Consider the following 13525-nt stretch of genomic DNA (forward strand, 5'->3'; position numbering starts at 1 on the left):
GTACAGGGAGATTAGAGTCTCAAATCCTGTACTCAGAGCAGGAAGTTACACAGGCTTTTATACATCCTTTCTTCAGCATACTTATCCAATAGCAAGCTGCCCTAAGTATCCATATAGCCAGCCAATCCAGTTCCCAGCTAGTTTCCTTGTTCTCTGTATCATTTGTTAAACTATACATAAAGCTGCTTTATTCAGCATTGTTCTTCCATATCTGCCCTGTTTGGCCTTGTTTAGTTTCAGGCAGTCTGACTCTGCAACATATTGTTCCAGATCCTCAGCATAACTGCTGCGAGTGCCTCCAGGCGGGGGGGGGGGCAAGGACACTTGGGCCTAGTGCAAGGGGGCTTCATCGACACTCGTGGTCTTCCATCCCCTCGAGTTACCTAGTGGCCATGCCCCAGTGTCCCCAACAATGGTAATGGAGGCTATGTAAGCACCTAAGATGGCTAGAGGCTTCGCATATTATCCGTACAGAACTAAAATTTAGGAAGGTGATTGCAGATCCTGACCCCATAAAAACAGGCATTAAACTATGACTGATCATGATCCTAATTATTTTATTTTTATTGCTAATCACACAAAGCAATGCTCAGTGATTCAGCAAGACATCACCAACATGCTTTACAGCTTGCTGCTGTTCCCAAAGAAGTGCAGCCTCCTTCCACTATTTCCTACTGTGAGATCCATTCTGTTTACAGGAGACCACTGCTATAGCAGAGCACTCCAATCTTCTATAAATGTCCTATTCCTACCACAGAGAAGAGTGCCCCCTTGTGGCTGGATGATCTTATTAAAGGTAAGTATCACTCCAGCTACAATGTACTTTTGAACATAAAGATGAACAAAAGGTTTTAAAAACACAAATGTTTATTATTGTCAGCTATTAATGTAGGGAGCTTATTCATGAGCGACAATGCTTCTATTTATGGCAATCAAAGAGAAATAAATAAGAAAAAAGGTAAGTAAATGCTTTATTCCAAAGGAAATATTTACTTCAACATCAATTACACCCACTGACAAAATTATTCTACTTATAAAGGACACAAAAGTACTTGGATACTTATTCATTTGCTTTGTCTGGAATATTTTAAAAATACTTTCCCTTTCATACAGAAGAGCTTTTCTTTAAAATACTTGAAATAAAAGCTATTTAAGACCAATTGGGGTTGTTGTTTTTTTAAATCGCGTCCCTCTTTTTCCATACTCATTAAAGCAACACAGCCCATCTCCAGAGGAAGATGGCTCATTCATTTCTCTTCTTTGTACACTGTTGACCAGAGTATAACAAACGACATCTGCACATATTTGGCACTACACATTTCCCTCCATGTTGACAAGGCATTTTACAGACAGCTGAAAGGAGACACCAGATATATGGTACATCTACCATACAACACAGTTTAATTTTTCTTGCATGTCTCATTGTAGTAGCAGAATTGTTCCCTAGTGATAGTACTGGGACAATATCAATAAAAACATAATGGATGTACTGTAAGCAATGACTGTCTTTGAATTCTACCCTCATGTGCCTCACTGGGATCCAGTCATGTAGTGTCTAATTTCACTCACGCTCCATTTCTCCTTTTCTGTCCTCTCCATCTTATGAGCAGATAAAATATAAAACTTAAATCCAGTTCTCCCTCTAAGGCTGGATTGTGATTTGGGCTGTATGCCTGCATGGGGGCATAAGAAGAACAAGAATTCCTGTTATAGCTCCAAGGGCTACCTGAACTTTGGCTCTGGGCATACTGGAGTAAGCAGGTGCTACTTCCTGAATGCCTCCCAGAGCAAGTGGGTAGGCAGAAGCAGTGAACAGACAGTGCGTTGGCCCCACCCCCGCAAGGTGCCAGCTACATCAGCCCAGGTGGGGGGTGTTGTAATTTGCTGTTGGCACAAGCCCCAGAAGTGAAGTTCAAAGTGACAGTTGTTTGGTGACTGCTGTTCCTGAAATGATCACTAGCCCCACAACTGATGCAGTCTCAAAAAAATCAACAGAATGTGAAGAGTTTGATCCTTTCTATCACTGTCTATTCCACAAGACTGTAACTAACTGAAATCTTTGGCACCAGGCATTTTGTAATATCTCCACGAAATGCCCCACATCTGCCCTTGAACCTCAGGGCAACCTCTGTACCTCTGTCTGCCTGCATTAGATAGAAAAAGGGATAAGCTGTTTCATCAGCGAGCTGATTGGTGGTGTCCCTCCTATAAGTGAGTAGATTATAGCATTTATTTGTAAGATCTCCTAGACAATATCAGCTGCATTAGTGTTTCTGCAGTGCTTGGAATCCAGGGCCCATATGATTCTGGGATTTCATAAGCAGTTCTTTTTCACGGGGGGTCATTCATTTCAAAAGGATTAACCCAGAAGATTAATCCAGAGACTCAAAGGGTAGCACTGAGTGCTACCGCACAGGAGACCGAGTTCACGGACAGTCTCTAGATAGCAATTCTCTCGGTCTCTGAGCCAGCAGGATGGAAGTCTGTACCATCGACTCTCCAAATATAGTACCTCCTGGTGGCTGCCTCTCAGAGCAATGTTGTTACAGAGTATATGGGGCAGCTCTGAGTGGATTAAAATTTTATGAGCCTTCCCTCTTTATATGAATCACTGTTTGGAAAGGTGAATGGCTCTTATTGTGGATCAACAGAGGTAGGTCCCAGATCCTCAAAGGTCTAAGTGCCTTTGGGAGCTAGGTGCTTAAATACCTTTGAGGATCTGGGCATAAGTGCTTGGGAATGGTATTGGACTAACAGCCCTACTTACTGCAGTCCTTTATTTTCCCTTGGATCAAGAGGAACACAGGATGTCCCCCAACAATAACCTGTCAAACTGTAGGAGCAAACACCTCTAGTGCAAGAGGATGTGTCATTTCCCATGTCCATTAAGTCCTTGGCCTCTCTAATGACACTGCCAACTTTTACCAGTGGTGGGTTTCTTTGTGATGTGGAAACTTGTTGACTAGGAACTATCTGAGACCACAAAATACATTTCATGTAGGCCCACAAAAGGCATTAGATAATAATTTTTGGTGACTACCAACCAAAACTTAGATTTGAACCAATGACTTAGAGCCCTTTACCAAGCACACAAGCCATGTATTTGCCACCTTGCTTAGATATCTGGGGGCACCATGACACAAAGGTAGCCCTGACAGACTAGGACGGGGTCATTCATTTGTGGCTTTGTCAGGGCTTTTTCATCGATGCTCTGAATACTAAAACCGTAGTTCAAACAAATACATAAAATACGAAAAAAAGAAATATCAGAGTATTTTACTTAAATGCCATGTTCCACCAACCCATCCAGATGCACAGCTGCAGATTCCAGCAGACACATAAGCCCCATCACTCCAACACCCCGAGGAAAATTTCTGAAAAGGAAGAATGGATTAAAAAAAAGAATTTCCTTGCTATACGTTAAATATGTTGGATTAATTAAGAGCATAAGAAAAATGAAGAAGGAAAGGAGGGCTTTCCTCCCTCACACATCATAAACGTTGGCATCAATAGAACGAGGATACTAGTAACCTGATGTGGGATATAAAATATTGAGGATTGAGGGTCAGATCTTCCGGTGGCATAAATCAGTGTAGGTCCACAACAGAGCTTTGCCAGTTTTCTCTCAGTTGAGGTTCTGGCCTATATATGTAAAGATTTAAAAAAGAATAATCTAAATGCATTCCTGTAGCTACCGTTCACTTAAAAGTTCTATGAGCAACCCATCCTGTGTAGAGTCATACAGTCCTTAATGGACCTACAACACTGTAGCTCAAAGTAATCTGATAGCACTTCGCTTTGAATTAATGTCACCAGCTATAGAGCAGCTCCTCCACTTTTACTGTAGCACTGTCATTTGCATAATTATCACCCCATTACTCCTTTTTAGATGTTTTTATTGGCTTTGCAGTTATACCTCAAGCTCATTCAGAACATTTCCATTATTCTTGCAGTCACTGCATACGGGGTGTATAATCCAATTCCATTTTATCATCCTAATAGAAAAGCAATGGTGCCATTTTAACCAGGAGAAAGTCTGTTTCTTCACATTAAATGGCTTTTACGGCATATGAGGTTGTTCCCAACTACTTCTTACACATTCAGCCAATCATAATCAGTCTGAGCAGACTGCAGTCACAGGTCTGGCAAAAGATTTCATTCCCACAGATCTCTAATTAGGCTGCCATCTGAGCACATTTACAGTCCTCAGGCACTGTTAGCATTTGAGTTACCTCAGGTGCAAATGAAACATAAATCTGGGCACTTACCCTCCTGGCATCTTGATCCTGTCCAACCAGGAGCACAAAGATACTACACTGTCCCATGCATTCCCCACCAGTCTGACACCCTCCTTTACAACTTACTGCAAAAGACCACCATAAGCACTGAACAAATCCAGCAGATAATTAGAGTTAATAGCTCACTTTCTCATTGTAGCACAAATCTGAGGAAGCTGACAGACTGAATTTTTAATCTCACTAGTAATTAATTATTAGCATTTATTTTTGTTTGATTTTCTTAAGCTTTACAATGTGCTCTTTAGTTACAAGATTTTATTATTAAAATTGAGATTAAATATATTGCTTAAATATTAACAGAATTTCTACCAATTGTTTTAAATGTTCATATGTGTATTAGCATAGTGTTTGATTCTGCTGCCTTTACATTTAGCAGAGTAGAGTAAGGAACTACTTAGTGTGAGAAAAGATGACAGGATATAGTAGAGATGGGTCAAATTTTTTTGACCTAAAGGTTTTTTCACTGAAAAAAATGCAGATTTGAGGCAACCAAAACATTTTGCAAATGGATATGGAATTTGGCAAATTGTTTCCATCTACAACAACAACAACAAAAACTGAAAAAAAATTCTAACCATTTTGACAGTCAAAAATTAAATTTTTGATTTTTTTTATTCAAAATTTACTTCAATTGTAAATTTACATAAAACCCCTCAAAACTGAAATCTTTTGTTTGACCCCAGATGAGTTTTTCTTCTGATTTTTTTAGATCAGCCAGCAAAGTGAAAAATCAATTATTTGCAGAATTCTAGAATTGAGTCCTTAGGCCCTGATTCAGTAAAGCACTTAAGTACAATAATTAATTAATTAATTGTAAGCATGATCTCAAATCCTATTGAATTCAATGGGAGAATCAGGCCTTATTCATTTTGGGGGAGGGTATTCTATTTTGGGCAACCTATAACTAACCATAATACACCTTGGGCCAGAGCTTCCCCTCTCCCTTACCCCCCTGGACTATGCCAGGTTCTTCTTTTGAGTTGTTCTTTGTACTAAAGCACAAGGAGCATGTATCTAACACTTACAGTACATGTATTAACACAACAGAAACCAGAGTCTGATGCTGGCTGAAGCGAGGGCAGGAAGAGGTGGGGGGTGGGGGCTTGGGGGAATGGGTGGAGTGGGGGTGGGGCCTCGGGCAAAGCGGGAGTCTATTGATCTGAGTTTATGGGCTAGTTTATTATGGCTCGCCAATGATCTGAGCCCTCTTATAGGATTCTGGCATTGCCTTAATCAAGGCCCAACCTATCATGCCCACATTTTATTTCCTCACCTAGATAAATCTTCGGGTACACTTACTCTATAGGTTAACATATTATAACATATATTCATACTTATTAATATTGATTATCTCATGCCCAAAACCATTTTCCTTGGCCTAACTTATGACTTCCATGTTCTGCGGTGTACCCTGTGGTTAGCGGTCTTTTCCAGACCAATGGTAAACATATTCAGTTCTTTGTTCGCTTCCCCATTCAGTTCTCCAAAGTCAAGAGGCGTAAGGAATAGGCCATTTATCTATGCCAAAGGTTACGAACACTCATACTGACTAGCTCTAGCTAATCATACAGGATACAGGCCTGTAGGTTCCTTGCATTATAGCCAACTATTATGAATAACATACAATGGGCTTAGGCATAAACAAAACCCAAGAAAATAATATAATCATTCAAACCAATGAAGAAAACACATTATGCAATATAGCAGCTAGCAAATTGACTTTATGGGCTACAAGTCGAGCACCCCCCTGGAACTGGGGAAGTCAGAGCTTCTGGGTACTACTGTCTGTCTGATGATCAATTGTTTGCAGCAGCCTTTCCACCTATCCCCTTTCCCGCACATACTTAAGTATTTTGCTGAATAGGAATAGGTGTATTTAAAGGGTATTTTCAGAGATTAATAACGTTAGAAATATTTCTGACTGGGATTACTTGAGCATAATGCAGGTGAGGAGATCAAAATTGCAAAGTAAAATGCAATTTATCCCATATTCCCTCAATTTTTGTCATGCTTGCAGAAATAATGGAATTTACTCTGATATCATGACCTATCTGTTTTAAAAGGGTGGCCGATGCTTCTTAAAACAATAATAATAATAATAATTACTAAATTATCAGTTATAGAGACTCCTAACTCCCATCAACTTTCAATGGGGTTATTGAAATATATATATTGAAATATATAAAATATATAACTGCCATTTGTGCCCTTTGAAAATCTCCCCCGTCCCCATGCAAAAAAACCCTCCAGACCTAAATTACACTATTTAACTTGGCGTGTAAAATTTCTAAGTCATTGCTCAAAGGTTTCTGAGTGTAGCAGTTTATAGTCAGTATTTGTTAAAAGCAACTCCAATGTATGCCAAGATGGATGATGTGAATTTATTTCTTGTTCTGTATGAAGGCATAATGGTATTTATACAGTATTTGGTTCAGTCCTCAATCCATTTTGTTTTAAACAAGATTTAGTTTTTGTCTTTGAAATATGTTGAAGGCTCAATGATATGTGTTTTATTAGGGAGTGTCTACACTGAACTACTGTGCAGATTTCAGAGGTGTGAATTGCATATTGCACCAAAGAGTTGCACTCTAGCTGTCCCATGTGGACTCTGCTGGCACAAACCAAAAGATACCTAGTTCATGTTAACATAGTCTGATTTGAAAGAGGATTATCTTAACATGAACTAGGTATCTTTTAGTTCACACCAGCACTGTCCACATGGGACAGCTGTACGGCAACTTGGTGCGCTACGCAATTCACACATCTGTAGTCCGCATTACAGTGTAGTGTGGACATAGCATTAATAGTGCCTAGAGTGTCAATCAGAATCTAAGGACTGGCATAATGTATGCATAGTCACATGTATAGCACCCTAGTGAGAATTTGTTAAAGGTACCCTGCTGTGCTGATCCACAGGGGATATGAAATATTACAGCCTCTGCTACAGGGGCTTGGCTTTTCAGCTCAAGTTGCAGCTCATGCCTTTAACTCTGGAGGTTCCCCAGTTCAATTCCTAGTGCGTTGGCTAAAAAAGGCAGTTGTCCCATAAACATTATTGTGGTTTAACTTTATAGCAGCTGTGTTTGAAATAGTTGCTGAAGTAAACTTGTGCATTCCAGGAAGAGACTAATATAGGGCTTCACCTTGTGAGGTGCCTACAGAATCAAGCCCCCTGGGTTGGGCACACTTCATCTATCTGTTAATGTGGAACCAAACTGCTTAGGATTCTCAAGGGAATGAATGAATGCTTTCTCTGATAAGATTATCCATGCAAAAAGAGTTCTGGGTAAATGAGACCCTTCATCTCATGCTCCATCAAGGACACTCATTGAGATTAGTTAATTTTCTTCTCTCCCACACAAGGACATACAAAGGAAAGGTAACTTTGTCTCCTTAGCCTTTTCACCTGATCCGTCATGGTCTTGGACTAGTGGACGAAGTGATTCTTTAGTGACAGCCATAGCATTTCCTGGTTGGGGGTAAGGGGAGGTTGAAATTGTACTCTATCATGCAACAGTGAAAGGAGGTGCGGTAAATATCAAGATACTTGTTACTATAATGAAAAAATGTTACATTTGCTATGGCTTTAACTAGATGTTTCTCCAAACTATAGGTTGACTTTAGCTTCCAGACAGAATAGAAAAAATGTTAGTTAACATGTATCTGCTACAGTAAATTGATAGGATAGACAAGTGGTATCTGTTTCTACTGTCATATTATTTGAATTCCTCAAAACTGGGGTAAATAAAGGAGGGCGTTTGGGGGAACTCTCTCTGAGTTAACCATACTGTGAGCTCAGTTCTCCGTTATTGGATAGGTTACACCAAGGATGAATTTTGCTTACTTCATCTTGTAAGCATGGCTCTGAGAAAGGTACCAACCCAATGTAACCACAGTGGCATGTCACCTGCACATCTACCAATGTGATATATGCCATCATGTGCCAGCAATGCCCCTCTGCCATGTATATTGGTCAAACTGGACAGTCTCTACGTAAAAGAATAAATGGACACAAATCAGAAGTCAAGAATTATAACATTCATAAACCAGTCGGAGAACACTTGAATCTCTCTGGTCACTTGATTACAGACCTAAAAGTCGCAATATTACAACAAAAAGACTTCAGAAACAGACTCCAACGAGAGACTGCTGAATTGGAATTAATTTGCAAACTGGATACAATTAACTTAGGCTTGAATAGAGACTGGGAGTGGATGGGTCATTACACAAAGTAAAACTATTTCCCCATGTTTACCCTCCCCCCCCGCCCCGTTCCCCAGACCTTCTTGTCAACTGCTGGAAATGGCCCACCTTGATTATCACTACAAAAGGTTTTCTTCACCCGCCCACCCCACGCCGTTCTCCTGCTGTTATTAGCTCATCTTAAGTGATCCCTCTCCTTACAGTGTGTATGATAACACCCATTGTTTCATGTTCTCTGTGTATATAAATCTCCCCACTGTATTTTCCACTGAATGCATCCTATGAAGTGAGCTGTAGCTCACGGAAGCTTATGCTCAAATAAATTTGTTAGTCTCTAAGGTGCCACAAGTACTCCTTTTCTTTTTACAAATATTTTGGGAAGGAAAAGAATGACAGGAGCAAGAGTTTGCCTGCATTTTTTGAAGTGAGAAGCCAAGGCTCTTCCATGAAGACCATACAGAATGTTCTACACTCTTTCCCCTTGCTTCTTTCTCTTTGCTCTGTAATTCCAGTGTTATTGAGGTTCCATAAGGCCACCCCCCCTTTTCTTTCAAAACCTCAAGACTCTCTTCTGCTTTGAAGCATAAAGGAAATTGGCAAAGTGGCGATAACTAGCTGTGGCAGTAGAGGATAACGGACACTATTTATTGAAAAAAGAAGGTTTTTAAATATTTAGGATCCAACTCTTAAATTATTCACACAGCCAACCTTTAGGACCTCAGTACTGTTCCCTTATTTTCCTTCCCCTTCCACCCCGCTGTCTCCGATTGTTTGCTACACTCACTTGTTGCATCTTGTGTCAAATTCAACTGTAAGGTCCTCAGGGTAAAGATTCTCTTTTACTGCATGTGTGTATAATGTCTAGCCCAATGCACTCCTGTCTGGGTGCCACTGCAGTAGAACTAATATTTTTCCTGCATAAATAGAGAAGGTGTAAGACCATGTGAAATTATGCTAATATAACTTTTTTTAAATTAGGCACTTACATTTTTAAAATTAATCTGATTCTCAAAGGGCTCCGAGTGAATCGGAGGGAGTGGTCAAATACTGCAAAACAGTGTTTGCAGAATTTAATTGCTATGAATGGCTCCTCGGTTCAATCATATTCATGTCCTTTATTTGCTAAATATTAATATTCATGTGAATGAGGTTTTGTTCACATTACTCTTTAGGGAATGCTGTTCTTCATTTGAATACCTGTATTCACATGCAGCGAAGTGTATTTGGATGCAAACAAAAGGATTTGCTATTCACTATTTGTTATTCGCTGTTCAGCATTTGCTGTGTTATTTTTCCAGTTTAAACTTCTCAGTCATCCAATCAAAGAAAAGAGACAACAGCATGTGATTTAGGCAATCAATCACAGTGACCAGTAATGGATAGCCAAGTGCCAAAATGAACAATTGGAAAAACTCCATAATCTGACATTTGTTTCTGAATAACAAATTCATTCACCAAAATCCGGATGGATTGCTGAATGATTTTAGAGTAGAGAGAAAGACTAAATGTAACAGAGAATTTATTTGCAAAGAATAATCACTCTGCTATAATCCAAACCATGCAAGATGGGGCTTCTGATTTGTGGCTTATGCTGCACATCCTTTAGCTGTCAGCAACAAAAAAGACTGCAGAACGCATGAAGAATAGAGATACTCTCTCCTCAACAGCTGCATCAGATTTTCATCATAAACCATATTTATCTCAGATGAAGTCTCAGGAAACACTTTGCATTTTAGGAAGGCCATCTGGGAAGAAAATTGAGGCAGGGGTAGGGATTAGGAGGGAAGTGCTCATTTACCTTTGGACAGAACCTGTGAAAGAGATGCCTAGAGAAGATGAGAAAATAGTGCAATTCAGTGACAGGAGCGGAATACAGGGATCCATCTGTATTTAAAAAGCTGACTGTGATATTAAATAAATCATAAGAACCAGAAGGGACCAGTGAAGCCATCACATGCTTTATTTCTATTTTCCTGGTTTCTTTCTCCCTATATGTTGACCTAAACTGTCAAAAAAGCTTCTGTTGAAATTCTAGTAATATGTGACTCCAAATTCTCCTTTGTCTGGACTCTATATATTAAGTCTGAAAGTGTAAAAGGTTGAAATCAGCTTATTCTGAAGAACTGACCTGTCCTTATTATTTACCACTTTACCAACTTGTATGTCATCTGCAAACTTCACCAACAAAGATTTTATTTTTCTTTCAGATCATTGATCACACTGACTGTTTGATCTTGGGCAAGATGCTTAATTTCTCGCCTTCATCAATCAAGTGGTTATAATAGTAACTGTATGTGGGTGCTCTGAGATTTAATGAATATTTGGAAAATGTTTTAAGAAAGTCAGAACAGAGTGCTAAACAGCTTCCTTGGCAATATGAAATGAGATTTTGTGTTGTTTGAATAAGACTAATATACTTAGCATGGGTAAAGAATGGGTAGAAAGAGGCTTACAGTAAAAGCCCTAGGGCAGAAGGCTCCCGTGTTGAGGACCGTGCCAACTTTTCAGGGCTAGAGACCTTGTGTGAATAAACCAGAAGTGATAATGAAGCTGCTTGAACAGCATTCTGCTTGTTTCAGAAGTGCACAGGATAAATTATTCCAAGAATTACATCCTGCGCAACTATTAAAATTAATGGGGCTGAACAAAGTATACACTAGGATAGAATTTGGCCCATAATATGTGGATGCCTCTGAATTTGGCCCATAACATTTAGAAAGGCTTTCACCCTCTATCCCCTTGCTTGGAAGATATCCCATATAGAAATCATTCAGGTTTGTAATGAGGATTTCAATGTTACAGTATCTTCACCAACAGGTAAGAAACAAATATATTGGATTTGTGGGGTTTAAATGTAAAATCAACCATAAGAAATTGGAAATAAGTGTTAATTATCTGAAATGAGTGAAAATGACATGTTCCAGGGACAACATAATAAATTCTACGGGACGTGGTTCCAGTAAATGGAACATCTGAATACGTATGGCTAAAATTCTGTGATTCTATCTACAGAGCCCTTTATAAGAAGAGAACTGCTACACCACAATATTGTTTTGCTACCTCAGTAGTCCTTATCCCATACCTATAGATACGTTGCAAATCAGAGCTGGAGCTATCCTAATTATATGAAACATCTGAACATCCTTGCACTAGGATCCAAAACTAACCCCTTGGAATGCACCAGTAAACATACAGTCCTCATATAACTACTCTCCTCAGTACTGAGGCCCATAGGGCTTCAATATGAAGATAACAACAATCACCATCTGATTTTTATTATGAATTAAAAAGATGACACAAAAACTCACTAATTCATGACCGACTGAGAACACATGAAGTTTGAGGTGAGTGTGATTTGTATTTATTAACACTACGATACTCACCATTCAGGAGTGACCTGGGGACACTTGTCTCCTAGACCAGGAAAATTTAGGATCATTTTAACATGGAGGGGATCTGTATGATCCATTCTGCAAATGTCTTCTAGCATTCATATGGGTGCCTTACACAGCTGAATCATTTTAGCAGGTGGGCAGGATAGTTAGTCATTGTTAAAAAGTGGCTAGGACAGCAGGGTAGAAGACAGCTTGCTAAACACTTCCTATGTTCATTTCTCTGCACACCACACAACTAAATATCCAAAGGTGTTAATAATAACTACACTTACCACATATATAATAATTTCAAAGTGCCTTGCAGCGGTAATTATCACCATTATACAAATGGAAACTGAAGCAAAAGAGGGGAAGTGACGTGCCAAAAATCACATTGTCCCCCAAGCCATTAGAGTGTGCAGCTTCTAATGAGCCATATTACAAGCAATTTGTCAACAAACTTCACTTCAGATGTGAACAATTTTTCAGTTACAGGAAAGCAAAGATGATCAGAAAATGTGTCCCTTTCTTTTTATGACTTCCATAGCTTTTATGGGCTATAAGATTTTCTATCATTTAAATATTATCCAGAGCAGATTCACATGTTCTTTGCCAAGATTCACCCCAGAAGGAATTTATAAGGTAAGTTTTAAACACCTAAAATGATAAATACTTGTAGAAGCACTGATACAAACTGTCTAGAGACGAGTTAAAAACCTCATAATTGTACTCTACAGTACTCTGATGGATAGCATAATTTATACACTACTGTAGTTTAATTCTCATTTAAATTAAACAGAGCCCTTATTGTAGCAATCCTATTTCTGGTACTCTTTCTTCTGAAAGAGTGTCATGAAATGGAGGTTAATCAGTTGTCTTAAGTAAGTGGCATCGTGATCTGAAAACTTAATTAATTTTCATTGGAAATAAAAATTGGCTTAATTGCTTTAAGGAATAAAGACAAGAATATTTTTTCCTTTGAAAACACATTCTGGTTTAGTAACCTGCTTTGATCCCCTTTATACATAGGAAGCCTGGGACATTTGGGGTTCTTATGGGAATGGGCACTTATGAAAATCCTACTAGCTGCCTAGCTGCATCGTTAGGCACCTAAATATCTTTTTAAATCTGGCTATTGGTTCTTTCCCTCTTCTTGAAGAGATTAAAACAGGTAACCAATCTGTTGATTGCAGTAACGAAAGCACCAATTTCCTGTGGAAAAATTGATACAAGCAACTCAATTCTGAGCAAATGGGGTTTTTGGGTGTACGGAGTAATACGCATGCATATATGACATGATCTTAACAAAATTGGATTTAGCCTGTTGATAAGGAAAGTAGTGTTTTAACCAGGTGTTATATTACATCATATGAATGAGCAAGGTGAATCTACAGGTGCAGCGCGAATATCTTTGCATACCATGGTCAAAATTCTCCACTCACTTGTACCCAGGCAACCCCACTTCAGTATAGATCGTTATGGGATTCCAATGTGCATGTGGCTATGTGAATCCCTAGCTGTACAGACCTCTGCATTTTTGTAGTATTAATGCCACAGAAAGGGGATGATCGAACTCCTGGGGGTTAGATGGTCACAGCCTTTATTTGGCCACACAGTTAGACCCCCTTTACTTGGCTGCTCATGGTGAGA

General features: G+C 39.2%; 1 pseudogene; it reads right to left on the reverse strand.

The window, feature by feature from the left end:
- Positions 1–569: 569 nt before the first annotated feature.
- Positions 570–7716, reverse strand: LOC119565476 (annotated as a pseudogene).
- Between the last annotated feature and the right edge of the window lie 5809 nt (positions 7717–13525).

Source organism: Chelonia mydas, chromosome 2 (assembly GCF_015237465.2).
Source record: "Chelonia mydas isolate rCheMyd1 chromosome 2, rCheMyd1.pri.v2, whole genome shotgun sequence".
NCBI lineage: Eukaryota > Metazoa > Chordata > Testudines > Cheloniidae > Chelonia > Chelonia mydas.